The sequence below is a fragment of the Rhinatrema bivittatum genome, chromosome 5 (genome assembly GCF_901001135.1).
Source record: "Rhinatrema bivittatum chromosome 5, aRhiBiv1.1, whole genome shotgun sequence".
Lineage (NCBI taxonomy): Eukaryota > Metazoa > Chordata > Amphibia > Gymnophiona > Rhinatrematidae > Rhinatrema > Rhinatrema bivittatum.
The window spans coordinates 109,172,369-109,188,974 of NC_042619.1; the positions used below are offsets into that span (position 1 = coordinate 109,172,369).

At 44.3% G+C, this 16,606-nt stretch overlaps 1 protein-coding gene across 1 annotated transcript in view; it reads left to right on the forward strand.

Annotated features, from left to right (window-relative positions):
* Positions 1-2,714: 2,714 nt before the first annotated feature.
* The window catches only part of SERTM1 (serine rich and transmembrane domain containing 1), a 121,894-nt gene continuing 108,002 nt past the window's right edge, over positions 2,715-16,606 (forward strand). The window contains exon 1 of the mRNA XM_029601718.1: positions 2,715-2,802. The gene's annotated coding sequence lies outside the window, so the exon portion shown is untranslated. The remainder of the gene's footprint in view (positions 2,803-16,606) is intronic.

Consider the following 16,606-nt stretch of genomic DNA (forward strand, 5'->3'; position numbering starts at 1 on the left):
TCGGCATACCCCGCTCTGCGGGCCACTACCAGATCTTCACATCTGTGGTATCACCCTGGGCAAACCCATTACTCAGAACTGTACTTATTTGCAGTCCCCGCTCTGCGGGGTCTGCTTTTCCTTCCTTCAAAATAAAGTCTCTATCATACAGCTGTGTCCTATGTCGCTGAGATCACGCCCATCGATGGTGAGGCCTACAGGGCTCCTCCCTGTGGGCGGAGACATCTCTCATCTCGACCCAGGTTCACATCTATACAAAAACATAACACCTGCCTGTGAAGTGGACCCCTTCCAGTCTAAAGAAACCTTTGCACTTGGTTTCTATTTCTGTAACAATATGTGTGCACCTCTCAGCACCCTAAAGTACTTGGTTCCTTTATTGATTTTCTTCCAGCTTTTCTCTATCCCTGGCTTCTCACCAGTCCAATTTAGGGATGACATGGGACCAGACAATGAGCACACCCTGACACTTTGCTGTGTTCTGCGTCATGTACTATTATCAAGTTGATTCCCCTCAGGGTCACCAAATCATTTACCCTCCTCTCCTCCCCAAGTATATGATAATGATATCTGGCTTGAATGTGCCATTGCTGCCTGCCAAAAGTATGAGGATCAGCTGATCCTACTTTATACCTTTCTGCCTCATCCACCTGCTTTCTCCTAAGGTAACATAGTAAATGACAGCAGGTAAAAGCCAAAAAAAGGGGTCCTTCCAGTCTGCCAGCAAGGTGTTTATGGTTGTCACTGCCGCTCTGTGCAGGTTACCCTAGTGCCTTCTTGTTTCGGGTTGTCACCGCCACTCCATGCAGATCCCCATGCCTTTTGTTTAGGGTTCTAGCTGCCACTTTGTGCAGATTATCCCCTCGACCCCCATGCCGAAATGTTACACCACAATTACCACCTGTTCTTCTTTAGTTCTTTCTCTGGCCATTCGGGAGCACTTGCTGCTGCTCTTTTCCTGGCCCAGAATACAAAGGAGTGACTTTTTTGTCAGACACACTTTCTGGCTCATGTTGTGTGAATGAGCTCTGCTCCTGGGCCTTTGCTGCCCTTCCCAGTGACTGCCTTAATGGGACATTCCTTTTCTTGTCCAGTCTCCTGAATGGCACCATTTTGCCATGCCCCCTGCTGTAATGCATCGTTTGAAAAACAATTAAGGTTTTTAAACACAGCTGTACCTAATTTACCTGATGAATTGAATATGGTTCCTTCCAGCTTTTATTAATGTTTTTGATTATGTTACCATTACTGGCATTATCTTTTTAAGCTTTATTTTATTTTATTTTGCCTGTTTATGAATTTTATCATTTTAACTTGTGTTATATTGAAATTATGTATTTTAATTATGTATTTTACTGTAAACCACATTGATTTGATTTTATTTTGAAAGGTGGTATAATAATGTAATAGACTGACATGAAGTGTCTTAATCATTTGATTGTGTTCACCACTAGCACACCCTGCTCTGCTAGTGCTGGGCCATGAGTCCTGTTCCTGGTTTTTTAAACAACCCCAAAGAACCAGATCACTCTTATCATGGTCTGGGTAATATTTCTCCCATCTCAGGGCCTTCCCCAGGTCCCTTCCTGTCTAAACAATTGTTGAAACGTTGTTCCTTCTAATGATAAGATCAATAATTCTATTGATGTCAGGCCACTACCACCTGTGTCTCTTCCACTGACCTTGTTGCTTCTGCTTTAAAAGAATAATTGTGAAAGTTAGTATCAGTATTCACTGTTTATGGACAGCTGGTTTTAGTCATCTGTATCACCACCTCCCTATTTCTATAATCTGACCATTTGCCAATGCCACCTCCACTCACCCTCCCAATTACCAGTTATGCTGCTGAAATTTTGAAAAATGAGTAAAACATTCTGGACCCTCATAGCCCCCCACCCCTCCAGCACCTTTGCTTTCTGATAATTCCAAGGTAAGTATATTAAATTATGGAAACTTCTCCCAGCTTTTTTGGGGAATGGCAACATAGCCCAATGGCTAAAACAATGATCGGAATAATGTATGATACTGTACATATAGCCAAATAATTATATTTTCTCCTAGACCTCCCAGTAGCCCTGCCATAAACTTTCTGCTCAATCAGGGTTTAGGGTTACCACTCCAAGAAACCCAGACCCTATCAACATGCTGGGAACCTCATGGTCTGCCTCAGATGTCAGCAACCTGCATTAGGACAATTGAAACGTCAGTAAACAATGCAGTTAGTGTAAAACATGTCAATCTCATTTCTCATAGCAGGGGTAGAGGCATTCTGGAATGTGGGGAAGGGAATTTAAGTAGCTTTGTTTATCTTCCATGTAGGATGCTGCTTGCGATTGTGTACTGCGGCAAAAGGCCCTCAGTTCGAGCTCATCTACACTTGTGATTACCTGTGCCTGACTTTGAAAAAGCAACCTGGCGCTGCTTCTCGTCTGGATGTGTGCGAGCACCCGGGCGGCTGCCCTCCCCCCTCTCCCTTTGATAGTGCGGAGCAAACTGGAGACGTCGGCCATCCGGGAGCAGTCCGGTCCGCTCCTCCAGGAAGAGGGAGGCAGGGAGCAGCCAGGAGGCGCAAGAGAGGGAACTGCAGCCGCTGCCCTGCTCCCTCCCCCTCCCTCTCTCCGCTCGGGTTAGCCCTCCCTCCCCCGGCAAGGGCTCGATCGCTTGCTTGCCCGCAGCTTTCCGAGGAGTGAAGCTCCACGGAGGCAGAGGCAGCGGGGGAGCCTGGAAAGCGGCGGCTCAGCCTGAGACGAGAGCTGCCTGCACCCAGGAGCGCAAGCGGTCCGTGCCTCTCCCAAACCGCAGGTAAAACCCTCCGGACTGCTCGCCTGATTACATGAAACTATGCGTTTAGAATCGAATTATCGGTCGTTTAAGAAAAGTGTTGCTGGAGCTGTGAAGAAATGTGGCAATGTTTTTAACTACCCCAAGACTTGAGTTTGGTCGTTTTCTCCTCTAAATGTCAGTCCAGCGGATTCCCAGTCTGCGTAATGGATTTTGTTTCCCCACTGACACTTCCGTTCATCTTCATCAGTTTTCATCTTGGGAAAGCAGAGATCCTGCTTTGCTTCCCTTTTCATTTGTTGAAGGGAGATTGTGTTTGTGTGTGTGTGTGTGTGCGTGTCTATATACAGGCACACACATTTACCTACACAGGGCTAGGAAATATCTGTCACTCTGCAGGTGAAGTGACAGGTCCTGGAACTTCAGATATATTCCCACTTGCTGATAAATCTTCTGCGGATTGTGTTTGCCTTTGAATCGTTGCAGGGAGATTTCTCATTGTGCACTTTTTTTTTTTTTTTTATAAAAATGCACTTTTGTACATTTTCTCTGTTTACTAGATTAGAAGGTGAATTGAAATGATGCGCTGCGTGCTCCTGGCTTGGGGAATAGGGCTCGTAATGCACGTTAGATTAACTTTTAAATACCTTCCAAGAGCTCAATTTGGCTAAGAGAAAAAGTGGATTATTCTGCTAATCTATTTATCATAAGAGTTCTGAAAGGAGGAACGGTTGGGGTTCGGCTAGTCATATAGGCTGTGCTGATTCTTAATATATCATAAAGAACTGTGTGAGGGCTCTTTGAGAATAGTTGTCAAGTGCAGACCCAGGATGCCTACAAACCAGAGCTTTATTTTCTTTTAATAGCAGATCTTTTTTTTTTTTCCCTGTCAGGTGAATGAATTGTACTTAAGAGTGTGTGATAGAGTCACCAACTGACTCCAAATTTTCAGGTCAGGCTGATCCAGTCCTGGTTTTACCTCACTGCATGCAGGTTTTTGTAGTTCTGGTGTCCCTATTGCAGTCCCTAAGAAAAGCAAAACTGCAGATCCCTGTAGGTAGGTACTGGTGCAAATCCAGGACTGGATCAGCCTGTCCTGAAAATCTGGACTCAGTGGCAATCCTGACATGGAACACATTCACAATAAAAACATTTTTTTTTTATTATTAACACAAGCTTGAAACTTGTGAACCTGCTAGGGATGATTATTCTCCAAATGTTATGCGAATTAATGAAATTATTTTTTTAATTGAATTCTGAATGTCTGTGAAAGACGCAGGCGTGGTCCCCTTGCATGGGTGAAGCCTGGACAGGACATGTCCACTGTTCAGAAATTGGTAACTTGTTTCTCTGTAAGCTATTTTGTGTCTGATATTTATTGGAATTGGAAACAGCCTTTACCCCTGCACTACGATTAAAAGAGGCACTTAGAGTAGTTCCTGGTTTAGTATAAATCAGTCAGGGATAGTTTCTTTTTCACTGTGAAACTTGGACTGAGAGATTTATGCTGAAGAAAATTGGGCAAGGCTACCATCCTTGTGATCTCTTTATTCTTCTTTAGGGTACACTATAGGGAGCCTCCTACCAGAACAATTGCAAGGCATCCCATGCAGAGAGCACCTAGTAATTACCACCTCTCAGGCTGATTGACTTCCCAGTTTGATTGATTTATTTTGTTTGTTTCCTTGTTTGCAGTAGACCAAGTTCAGAAAAGTTGTTGGGGCTCACTGCCATCCATGGTGTTGGAAAGGGTTACACCAGAATTTTGGGTCCCTCTTTGATAGGACAAAAGAGATTTAGATACCATAAAATGGATTCTTAGGCTATTCCTGGCATTACACTGGAAGGGAAACTGGAGTGAAGGCATTGATCCTCGTCTATTCTATTATCATGTACACTGATGCAGTAAGCTGGACGTCAGCACCCAAGGGAGACCACGAAGTACAGTGCTGTACCAGCTGAAGTCAGCCAGTCTTTTAGCTGTAATCTAAATCAAACCTGTAATAGTAGCCAGATCTATTATTACCCAGCTGCTCCCTAAGCGATTTGACTTGCTGCCATGGCATAGAGGAGTTGTGCTTTAAGCCTGCTGGTAGGTCTAGAGTTGTGTGTGTGTCTGTGTGTGTGTGCATAGCTGTGAGTTTTATACTTTGCTTACCCTGAGATTTATGAGAAATAATTTAATAACACTACAAAATTATTTTAAAATTTGACCTCAACTTGTACAATTTCTTGAATCTTGGAAGCCAGGTTTTTTGTTTTTTTTTTCTTAATTATTTTCACAATAGTAAAATCAAAAGAGTACATTTTAGTGGGCTAACATTAACAACACATTTACAGGGATTCAGTTAATTTCAGTGTCAGGATGTCATAATGGCAACCTTATTCAAGAAAGGAATATCCCTATTCTGTCTCTCTCTTTATTGAATACTTCTTCATTCACATTCACAAGCATCCAATCCCCAAGCATTTTATTGTACAAAACTGTAACTTCTTATATATACTCACTAAGGAGTCACACTGGAGCCCAAGAGTGAAACAGCCTTCACCCCACATCTGCATGCTGTTAGCCCCTTATTCCTGTGACTGACATTGTAACATTAACAGTTACGTCTTTTCAAAACCTTTCTTTCATTCTCCATTCTTCTACCTTCTGTCATCTTTCCTTTGTTTTTTGCTTCTGCACTTGCCTTTTTTTTTTCTTGTGATGCTCTTCACTTTCTTATCTAGTCTGTATTCTATTGTTTTTTTCAATTTAAATGTTTTCTTTATTGCCTATGTTCCTGCCACCTTCTTTTTTATATTTTACTCTCCTCAATTATTCTGGAGCTCTCTCTCTCTTTTTTTTTTTTTACCATTCTTAGTCTTCTTTTTCTATCTTTTAACTTTTGCTCTGTCTTTCACAGCTCTTTAGCCTCAGTCAATCCTCTGCTTCATTAGTTTACGACCTGGTTGATTTGTCACTCTATATTTAGCTTGTGTCCCTGTTTATCACACATTTTACTTTCCATCATAAATTTCTCTCTTTTTCCACTTATCCTTTTCACACACCCTATCCTTCTTCTCCTGTCGCTTCCTCTCTCCCTCTCTCTTTTCTATCATACTGCCCTCCACCCTCCCCACACACACACTTCCCATCGCACCTTCTTCGCTCATGCTCCCTCACCCCATATCACCATCCTCTTTTCAGCCTCTCCCTCCTCTAGCCTCACTTTCTCCTAGACCTTTACCCTTTGCTCACTCTCCCCTTTCCTTCTCTCACATATCTTTGCCCCCCTATTCTTTTTTACTTCTTTCACTCTCCTTCGCCTTGTTTTTCTTGGCAGCTTCTTTCCTCGTAAAGCATGCATCAGCCCTTGTTCTCATTAACCTGGCACACTCACTAAGCTACTGAGGGGCCCTTTAACTGAGGGTTCTGGTGTGTTGTTGCACCACCCACATCACTGCTGGCACTACCCTGGCAACTGCACTGCAGCCTAGCAGGTTTGAAAATTTGATCCAATCACTTTCCCCTTGCTTTAGGATGCCCCGGTGACGAGAGAAACTAGGAAACCATGACAATTCTTCATACAATGTCTGAGAAAATTTCATACATGATTTTCCTGGAATATCTTTACTTTGTGGGGTAGAATTGTTTTTTTCTGCCTCCTCATGGGGGCGCATGTGTGCGTGTGCATGCGTGTGTGTGTGCATCTGTGCATGTGTGTGTGTGTGTGTGTGTGTGTGTGTGGAGTGGAGTGTCCTTTGTCCAGTCAGCATCAGGTAGGACTGAAAGCCTGCAGCTTGCTTCAGTGTAGATTAGATGTGCACAAGAAAACCACAGCAAAAATGTAAACAAGAAAACAATTTACAAGAAATAAGGAAAAGTGCAAGGAAATGTGCAGAAAACTAAATGTGAAATTAGCAGAGAGGCTTGAAAATTTGCCACTGTAGTGTGCTCCCAGTGTTTTCCTGTCACCCCTACTAAAGGCAAACGCAGCCAAAAGAAAATGATGACGTGCATGCAGGTGTGCAGAATTCATGAGTTGTGCAAATGACTGAATAGCTCCCAACGTTCTGATCACAGTCTGCTGCAAAAATGATGCTCCAGCAGAGGAAAAGGATGTTTTGACTGTGTCCCATGAAGTTCTACTCGGGCTACATAATGGGCATAACAACCATGAACACTACAGACACACTCATAACTCCTTCCCACCCCTTCAACAGCCAAAGATTCTGTCAAAATCCTTGGAGCCGTCAGTCAGCACCGCAGGTGCTTTCAAAGGATACATTTAATCCTCTTGGCTGCTGTCTGCAGCCACACTGCACCACTGAGATCCGTAGGAACGCCTTTCACAGATTCCAGTTTTATATCCTCACCCCCTCTAACTGCTTTTCCCCTCCTCCCTCTTTTTTCATCCAGCACCTTACTCCCTTCCCAGCTCTATTGGCCCCCTTACTACTACTTTTTTTTTTTTTTGTTTGTTTGTTTTTGACGTGGCAGCTTCTTCTTGCATCTTTGTTCTTCCAGCTCATTTGAAGCCAGGACTGGGATCTGGCAGCCTGAGCCTCCATTCACAACTCGTCCGGGAGGGAGGGGGGGGGAGGTCCTCCTATTTGTATATTTCTCCCCTTTCTCCCCTCTCCAACATAGCTAAAGTGTTCTGGGCCGAGGGCTATGCACCAGGGCTGCGTCTAGTACCCTGCAATCATGGACCCTGAATCTGGCTAATAGGTGTCACCCTTGTGACCTTGGGCATGTCACTTTACCCTCCGTTGCCTCAGGTACAAACGTAGATTGTAAACCCTCTGGGGATAGGAAAATGCCTACAGTACCTGAATATAATCTGCTTTGAAGTGCCTGAAGGGTGGAATATAAATCAGATAAATAAAATGCTGCTTTTTGCAGTATCCCAGCCCCAATCAACCCCGGGAGTCAGCATGGCAGCGTACTGGGAAGGCCCATCCTTCCTCCTTTTTCTTTTTACCGGTAATTAATTATATTTTTTCACTACTCTGTTTCATATTTCCGCACACTCCTGTCCCAGCTTGCCATCCTCTCAGTGTACGGCCCCTTCTACTTATGTCTTCCCACACCTTACTACGACATCTTTACCCTCCATCCTGTAAGGCTAAAAGGTTCTTTCAGATCTTGAACCCGGAGCATGCTTCCTATGCCACTGAATGGCACCGATTTAAAGCCAGATTAGCACAGAAAGAGACCTAATATTAAGCTTGATGCAAGCACCAGGAGCTCTGCCCCCGAAGAGCCAGACTGGACCCTTGGGCTTGAAAAGGGGGTCCCTAACTGATGTGTGTAGCTGTGTACATAGATGCGGATTATGCCAACCTTGGAACTGGAGCGTACTGTGCGTGCTGTGATCTGATTCTGCCTTGTTGCTTTTAACTTAAGGATTGAGGACAGCCCCTGCTTCCTGCCCTGAAGGAGGAGCTTATAGTTCATATTTAAATCTTTGACTTTGAAGAGAACCTGTTTGCTGTTTTGTTTAACCCTGTTGTTTAAGGATAGATCCTGTGTTGAACCCAGTAAGAGAAGTTTCAGTAGCTCAAGGTAGAAACCTGACGTACCCTTTCCCTGTCTTCTTTGTGTTTCTCTTTTTCATTTCATAATGCTCTCCCTACATGTGGCCAACTTTCTCTCTTCCTTCTGTATGCCTTCTCTACCTTGCCTCGCTGATTTGGCCCACTCCTTTCCCTCCAACTACATTTGTCCCTCACAAACCCTCTTGTCACACGTTGTCTTCTATGTCTGTCCCACTTTCCAAATGCCCTCCTGCAAGTCTGAATTTAAGTACGTACCTTGTAGGCTTGTGCCTAGGAACCTGGCAGTGACAACCTCTTGCCTCCTTCCATTTCTGTCCCCACCCCCGTGGACTTCCAATCTAATTAAATTCCCTTCTCTCAGCTGGGCTTCTAATCCTTTTGCTCCTCCCACTTCCTGCTTCCTCCCAGGGCTGCCGATAGACCAGAAGACAATGAGCACAGGAATTGGGTCGACCCATGGCCCCTGTCACAGTCAAAACAGTGACCCTACCTTATCCAGGCTCCCATGACAGTTATGGGGAGTGTGAGGGTGGGGCTATGGACTGACTCAGTCCATGAATCTCACTGCACTGAAGGTGCCTAGAGTCAGCAAAAGGCAAAATCCGTCACTACACACAACTTTGATTTTTGTGTGTCCTGCATTAGTTACATCATCCACTATTAAGTTTTATCTCTCTGGATCTCATAACTCACTATTGTCTTCATAAATATCCTCTACTTTTCCTTTTTTATTTTCTGGTTTCCATCACCATATTCTGTGTTCTTTCCTCCTCATTTCTATTTCCTTATACTACCCTTTTCAGGAGGTCTGAAGAAGCCTGTATGGTATTGAAAGCTCATGTGCTATGACTTCTTTTTTTGTTGATCCTTTGAAAGCTTACAAAGCTCCAGTTTTCTCCAGGATCATTATAGCTGCTAGACCTGCTTGTTAGGGATGTGCAGTCCCAAGATTTTAATTTCCATTCGTTTTTTTCTTTCGGGGATGTTTGTTGTTTTTCCATTCATCTAATGTTTTTTTTCAGTTCACTTCATTTACCAAGCCAAAAAATCCCATTCACCGCCGTCCAAATAAAAACCTTGTAGCTTACCTTCTCCTCCCTCCTCAAGACAAGCGTCCTGGCCTCCCCAGGCCCACCAGCAAAATTGATCAGGTTGTGGGCCTATCTGGCTGGGCTTAGTCAGACCCAGCCAGTGCTTAGCCAGGCTTCCTCAGATCCGGTGGTAGTGGCATTGAAAAGGGCAGGCGTGATGCCCACTCACTCTTGCCCTCTCTTTTTTCCTTTGAAAATGGTGACGCCAACACTCCTGGGCAATGCCGAAGTGACATCACTTCAGTGCCTTTCTAAGGTACGGCCAGCGTCATGTTGTATGGCTATAAAAACATATGACGCCATTACATGCCACCTGCCGCACCTGAGAGAGGCGCCAAAGTAAGGTCACTTTGGTGCCATTCAGTAAGGCCAGCGCTGCCATTTTGAAAGGGAGGAGGAGAGGGCAGGAGTGAGTGGGCATCGCTCCAGCACTTTCCAACAGTGCTGCTGGATCCCCATGGAAGGGGTAAGCGAGGGCCAGAGAGGTCCCTGGCCCCAGTAATTTTTGAAGGGGATGGGAGTGTCAGAGGTGCCTGGTTTGGGCCCAGCTAAGCCCTGCCAGGTAAGCCTGGGCTCCAGTCAATTTTGTCAGTGAGGAGGGACTCAGGGTGGCCCTAGCTAGGCATATCACGGGCCCAAGACTTGTCTTGGGGGCAGGAGGAAGAGTGGGAGACCTTTTTTTTTTTTTCTCCCCCCCACCCCTCCAGAAAAGAAAAATATCCCAAAATGTTCAGGTATTTTTGTGAGCGTCCATTTTCGGTTTGTTCCATTTGGAAAGAAACAAAAATGGCCTCATTCTCCTGCTTTTAGGATTCATTTTAAACTAATGCACATCCCCACTCTGGATGATGTGGATCCCACAGCAATAACCTAAATAGAAACTTATAGATGTGATGGCAGAAAAAGACCATATGTCATATCAAGTCTGTCTATCCACCCAACTAATTTAGCTTTACAATTCCCATCACTGCCTCAGAGATCCCCTACACACAGGGTAACTCATGAAAATAGTTTTAACTGCCAGGCTCACGGATCTTTACTGATAACCTAACTTTTTAACTGATACAGCTTTTGCTGTGGCCATTTTGTGCAGAGCTGGACTTACTTTGCTGAGATTCACGCCTTTATGCACTGAAGTGTTCCGCACGTTCAAGTACTGCAGCCTCGCAGAATCTGAACCTATAGTACCAGAGACACATATCCATCGCTCATTAATTTTTTACTGTCATGAAATCATTTTTATGGACATGCCATTTAGTGTTCTTATTGTTTTTTAAACTGACAGTTGGCAACCCTACTGTATAACATTTTCCCCCTCATCTTCTCTTCCCAAATCAAATATCTCTCCCTCTTAATTTCTCTTTTTCACAAAGTCCACAAATACGCACAGGGGTAGTCAACCTCCAGTCCTCGTGAATGAATATGCATGAGACAGATTTGCATGCACACAGCTTCAATTATATGCAAATCTCTCTCATGTTTATTCATTAGGGGTGCCCTGAAAACCTGAGCAGGTTGGTGTCCATGAGGACAAGAGTTTGCCTAGCCGTGCATACACACCAGACATAAGATGCACAGTACACGTTTTGGTGTTCATATCAAGGAAAACCAGCACTTTTTTCAAATCTTACATTGTAGCATAAAAATACTTTAGAAGATACGTTTTATTTTTGTGGCAATATTACAAAAAAAATCTTACAGGGCAATACGATATGATAATGTTGTGATTTGGGAGGTGGACCCTTGGTCCGGCAATGAGTGTAAGTCCCACCGTCGGAAGGCGAGGTCAGTCCCGAGGATCACAGGAGATGATGGATGCAAATCTGGATGCAGGCGCCTCCTGCAGGTCGTGTGGTCCAGATAGCTGGCGCCTCCAGCAGGTCGTGGGATTAGAAGCTGAGCTGGCGCCTCCAGCAGTCGTGGAATCAGAAGCTGAGCTGGCGCCTCCAGCAGGTCGTAGAATCAGAAGCTGAGCTGGCGCCTCCAGCAGGTCGTGGGACCTTTAAACACAGTTCAGAGATCACTGCCAAGGGAACTTCCGCAGCCAGTCCCAAAATCCAAGATCAAGAATATTCCGCAGCCGGTCCAGGGATCAAGAGCCAGAATAAACCACAACCAGTCCAGGGGTCGAGAGCCAGAGAATACCACAGCCAGTCCAGGGGTCTGTATTTGGTGAGAGTCTGTCTGTGCTGCATGTGTGACTAAAGTGAAGTATTCTGCTGGCATGTATTTTCTGTGTATGGATTTATAGCAGCCTGTCTTGTTCTGTTTTCCTAACAAGAGGTGTATTGGTGTTTTAGGCCTGGTGTAATATTTGTAGTGTTGCCTTTTCATAGGTAGGGTTCTTACTGTTTGAGTCTGGCAGTTAGGGTGCTATGGTATGGCAAATTGCCTATAGGTTCCAAGTACATTTTTGGCAGAATTTTGTATTATCAAGGCTTAAATTGTAAACCAAAAGGAAGTGAAAGGTGTATGTGTGTTTGGGGGGGGAGGGGGCAGAGGAAGTGTGTATGGCCAGGGCCAGGTGTAAACTGTGTGAGGAGCAGGGTGGGGTCAGCGTGAACTCTCTCTCCCACAAAACACACACACTTTCTCTCTCGCGCGCACAACACATCTATGCGAACCCATTTTTCACACTCCATTTCTGCGGGAGAGCCGGAACTGATCTTCACCACCTGCTCTACTCTGCTTTATCAGGTCCCAGAAAAAAAGGGGGCAGAATGCCCATTCTGGTTCCCTCTGTCAGAAATGAAGCCTTAGACCATAGACACAATAAAGGGTTGAAGTAACACAAGTTCAAAACTTGTGAGCAGTAGTGCCAATCTTTAAGGCCAGAGTTGAAGCCTTACTGATTGGGCTGATTGCCCTTATTTTAGTGCCTGTTCTTAGGGGTCTGCAGGGGCTGCTTCAGGGTCCCTTCTTCCCTGCAGAAGAGCAGAGCAGGGCTTGATTAGGGAGCAGAGTGGCTGTTTTCTTCTCTGTCTGCTTGAGGATCAGACCCCTTCCTCTCCTTGTCCCTGAAGAATAGGAAGGAAGGGGTGAATAATGGAACATGGCTATTCTTTGTTCTGTCTGCTCCCGGGTTCATCCTCTCCCCTCTTTGTCTCTGTAGGTTGCCTGGAGGGGAAGGTCTGGAGCAGAACACCCCTTCAGCGCTGCCTCTTTAAGTCTAATCATAAGTGACAGAACTCTGTTCCAGGCTTTCCCCCACAAATTAAGCCCTGTGAGGTGGATGTGCTGTTACTAAGGTGACACCAGAATTTGAATATTATTTTTCTATGGTGAGTGGTAAGGGGGAATGTTCCAGTTCTGCTCTGCACCCTTTGCTGGGGGAGTTTCTGTGCACAGACAGGGGCTGATGCAACGATTTGAGCGTAAAAAAAACTGTGCGCTGGTTTCCGGTGAATATTTTTAACGCTCAGGGTCATTTTTCTTTGTAGCTCCCAGTGCAATAAGCTAATGATACGCTAATGCATCGGGAGTTAAAGACGCATAAAAACTGTAAAATGAGTGTTCAGCACAGGTCGAATGAACATTTTATTGCAGGGAGGAGGGAGCTGTCTCTACAAGTGGCAGCAGCTGCCACCGCCACCCAGTCAGATAAATACCAATTTATCCGGCTATATGACAGCGGGAATCAGCTGCCAGATAGCTGGATAAATCAGTACTTATCCAGCTATCTGGTGCAGTCACCGCTTTATAGCCGGATAAGTTCATAACCGGCTATCTATCTTAACAGCTGCTTCCCTCTGCAGACAGACGGCTAAGTTGATACTTATCTGGCTAGGTGGCGGCTGCAGCTGCCGCCACTTACCCACCTGGACATTTCGTTTTCCCCCTTTTAAATTATTTTTTTCTATAGCGTTGAAAACTTAACTTCAGCCTTGACCCAGGCGTTAAGTTTCCAGTGCTTAAGAAGGTGCCTTGGCCTGATGCAGTCTTTCTGCATTGGGAAGTAAATACTTAATGTCCTCATTTGCATGGGATTCCCATGCAAGGACGCTAAGTATTACTCTCCTTGATGAACGCACATCTTCTGGGCAGAAAACTCCTTCCTGCATTGGGAGTAAGTTTTTGCCTGCAGAAAAGGCGTGCACAAATGCAGGCTAAAAGGTGCGTTGCTCCAAACGCACCTTTCTGCATCAGCCCCAGAGCATTGTAGAACCTGAGATGCAGGTTTTTATATTGGGATTCTGGCCTATCTTGTACAGAGCCCTAATCTTTCCTCCCACACAGAAGAAGTTTTATTGAGCGATTCTATAAAGTAATTATAGTGGTGGCTTTACTAGATGGTTGAAACTGGCCAGGGGTTTCTTTGTTACTTAAAAGGTTCTTCTGGCTAGAAACAAAGGTATGGGAGCAAGGAACAGAGATCATTTGTGTGAGGTCCAAGCATGTGAATTTATAGGATTGTTCTTGAGGGGAGGGGAAACTGCTGATCATGACTGTACACCCTGGAGGAAAGGAGGAGCAGAGGTGATATGATACAGACTTTCAGATACTTGAAAGGTGTTAATGATCAAAAGACAACGACAAACCTTTTCCGAAGGAAAAAAATCAGCAGAACCAGGGGTCATGATTTGAAGCTCCAGGGAGGAAGATTCAGAACCAATGTCAGGAAGTATTTCTTCACGGAGAGGGTGGTGGATGCCTGGAATGCCCTTCCGGAGGATGTGGTGAAGACCAGAACTGTGAAGGACTTCAAAGGGGCGTGGGATAAACACTGTGGATCCATAAAGTCAAGAGGCTGCCAATGAAGAGTGGGTGACTCGCCAGAATGATGGCTACTGCCTGGAGTCAATACCCTTATTAAATAAACATACACAGGCTTACGGTGACTCCAACATCGCTCTAAGCTTCAACAGCAAGAGGAAATGTGGAAAAAAGGATTCACACTCACAAAGAGGGGAGTAGCTGGCTTGTTACGGCGGTTACTACCCCAAATCAAATAAGCCTGATACTTCACTTTCAATGCATATACAGCAAAGTTCTCTGATTCAACGGCAGGGGAGAAGAAAAACTGATACTTCACACATCCAGCAGAGCTCTCTGCTTCAACGGCAGGGGAGAAGAAAAGAGGGTTCGCACTCACAAAGCGGGGAGTAGCTGGCTTGTTACGGCGGTTACTACCCCAAACCAAATGTGCCTGATACTTCACTTTCGATGCACATCCAGCATGGCTCTCTGCTTCAACGGCATGGGAGAAGACTTATACGTCACACACATCCAGCATAGCTCCCTGCTTCAACGGCAGGGGAGAAGAAAAACAACCAATAAGGGCTAATAACATAGTCTGGGTAAAACAAATAAGCATGGGTGCAGCTTGCTTATTGCGGCGGCTACTACCCCTAACGAATCAAGCTAGATATTTCACTTGGATGCAGCTCCATCACTGCTCTCTACATTAAAGGTGGGGGTGGAAGGGAAATAGAACCAAGAGCTAAGAGAAACAGATAAGTATGAGAGAAAATATGTGTGAAGCTTGCTGGGCAGACTAGATGGGCCATTTGGTCTTCTTCTGCCGTCATTTCTATGTTTCTATGTTTCTATAATAATCAAAATTTCAAGGGGAGGGAAAAGGAGGTCTTGTGGGTCCTTGCCCCAGAACGTTTAGGTAACTAGCAATGCCTCTGTTCCATGCTATTATCAGGATATGCCTCCATATTGAATGTTTGGTATGTACGCTGCCTAGAACTTTGGCAGTAGGCTACTTATAAATGCCCAAAATAAACAAAATAAATGCATAAAAGATGGTGACCCTGCAAGGAGAGAATCTAGATGCTGAAGGTAGTGCTGGGAAAGCTTTTTCGCTTGAGAGTGGTTTTCTGAGATTTGGGTGTGTGAGATGTAGAGAAGGATGGACAGAGATCATCATCTTGATGAGATGTTTGTAAGAGAATAATTGGTGGAGCCCTTAGAAAGCAAAGGGCATTTATTGTAAAAGCAATAGAAAATATTTCTTTTGCCATTTCTTAAGTTTTCTACGTCAAACCCTTAATTCCTTGTGCTTTGAAAAATTAAGGAATATGTGGGAGTTCCAATGAATATTTTCTCTGCAAAATATCTAGAGGTCCATATCCAGCCACTGTCTAGCTGGTAAATTTAACTAGATGAAGTTATCTAGCTAAGGGCCTGATTTACTGTGGCTTTTCTCACGTTCTGTGTTATGGGGAAAATGCTTACTAAACGAGGCCCTATATTTGTAGGGATATTCAGGACTTGGGCAGCACTGTATATTGCCGACTGTCTTAAAGTTAGCCAGATAAGTTTATTCGGCTAAATTTAGGACAGCTCTTTGGTTTACCTAAAGTTATACAGCTATGTTAGAAGAAAAATTCAGAAGATCGGCAATTATCCAGATAACTGACTCTGCCACAAAATGCCCTGCCACTGAATTAGTCAGATAACTTTTCATTTGGCTAAAAATGTATCTGGCTAACACGGGGCTTGTTGACGTGGCAAGATTTTCAGATCTCGCCATTTGTTTGGCTAATTCTGAACTTGACCGGACAAATGGTGCTTAGTATTGTCTCCAACTCTTCACTTGTAAGAAACTGAAGTGCTTGAAGTCCAACATTTCTCTGATATATGCACTTCTGCTTAAGGCAATTAGAAATGCGCCTATTTTTGTTTGAAGTTTAGGTATACATTTTGGCTTCATGTCTTTATTTTGTCCTGATATCAGTATTTAGGGCATGCTCCACCTTCCACCCCCTTCTTCACATGTGCGTGAAATCATTGAGGATTGTCATGTATCCTAAATAATGAATAATGAAGGGAGGAGGCACTTTTAATAAGGAGATAATGTATTCTGATGCTAAAAGCAGAAGCAGGGTTTGTTAGACATACACACGGCAGAGATACAAAAGTGCTGAGACACGGGCAAAATTGCAGTACTATTTTTAAGTCTTAATGAAGATAGTTTTATTCAGATCCCAAATATCTCCATTTCCATTAGGGAGAAAAAAATTTGGTTCAGTTTGTTCATTTGGCTCAGTGATTTCTTTTGTCAGATTTGAGGCCAAAACAATTATTTGTTTATTTGTGTTTGTTTTCCATTAAAGTGAATGGGACAAACATGCCTCCTATTTTGGGCTCTAAACTTGTGTGTGTGTGTGTGGGGGGGGGAGTATCTAAGTTTCATGAAAGTTGCAAGCAGATAGCAGCTGCAGAGGGAAGTGCACTCTAAG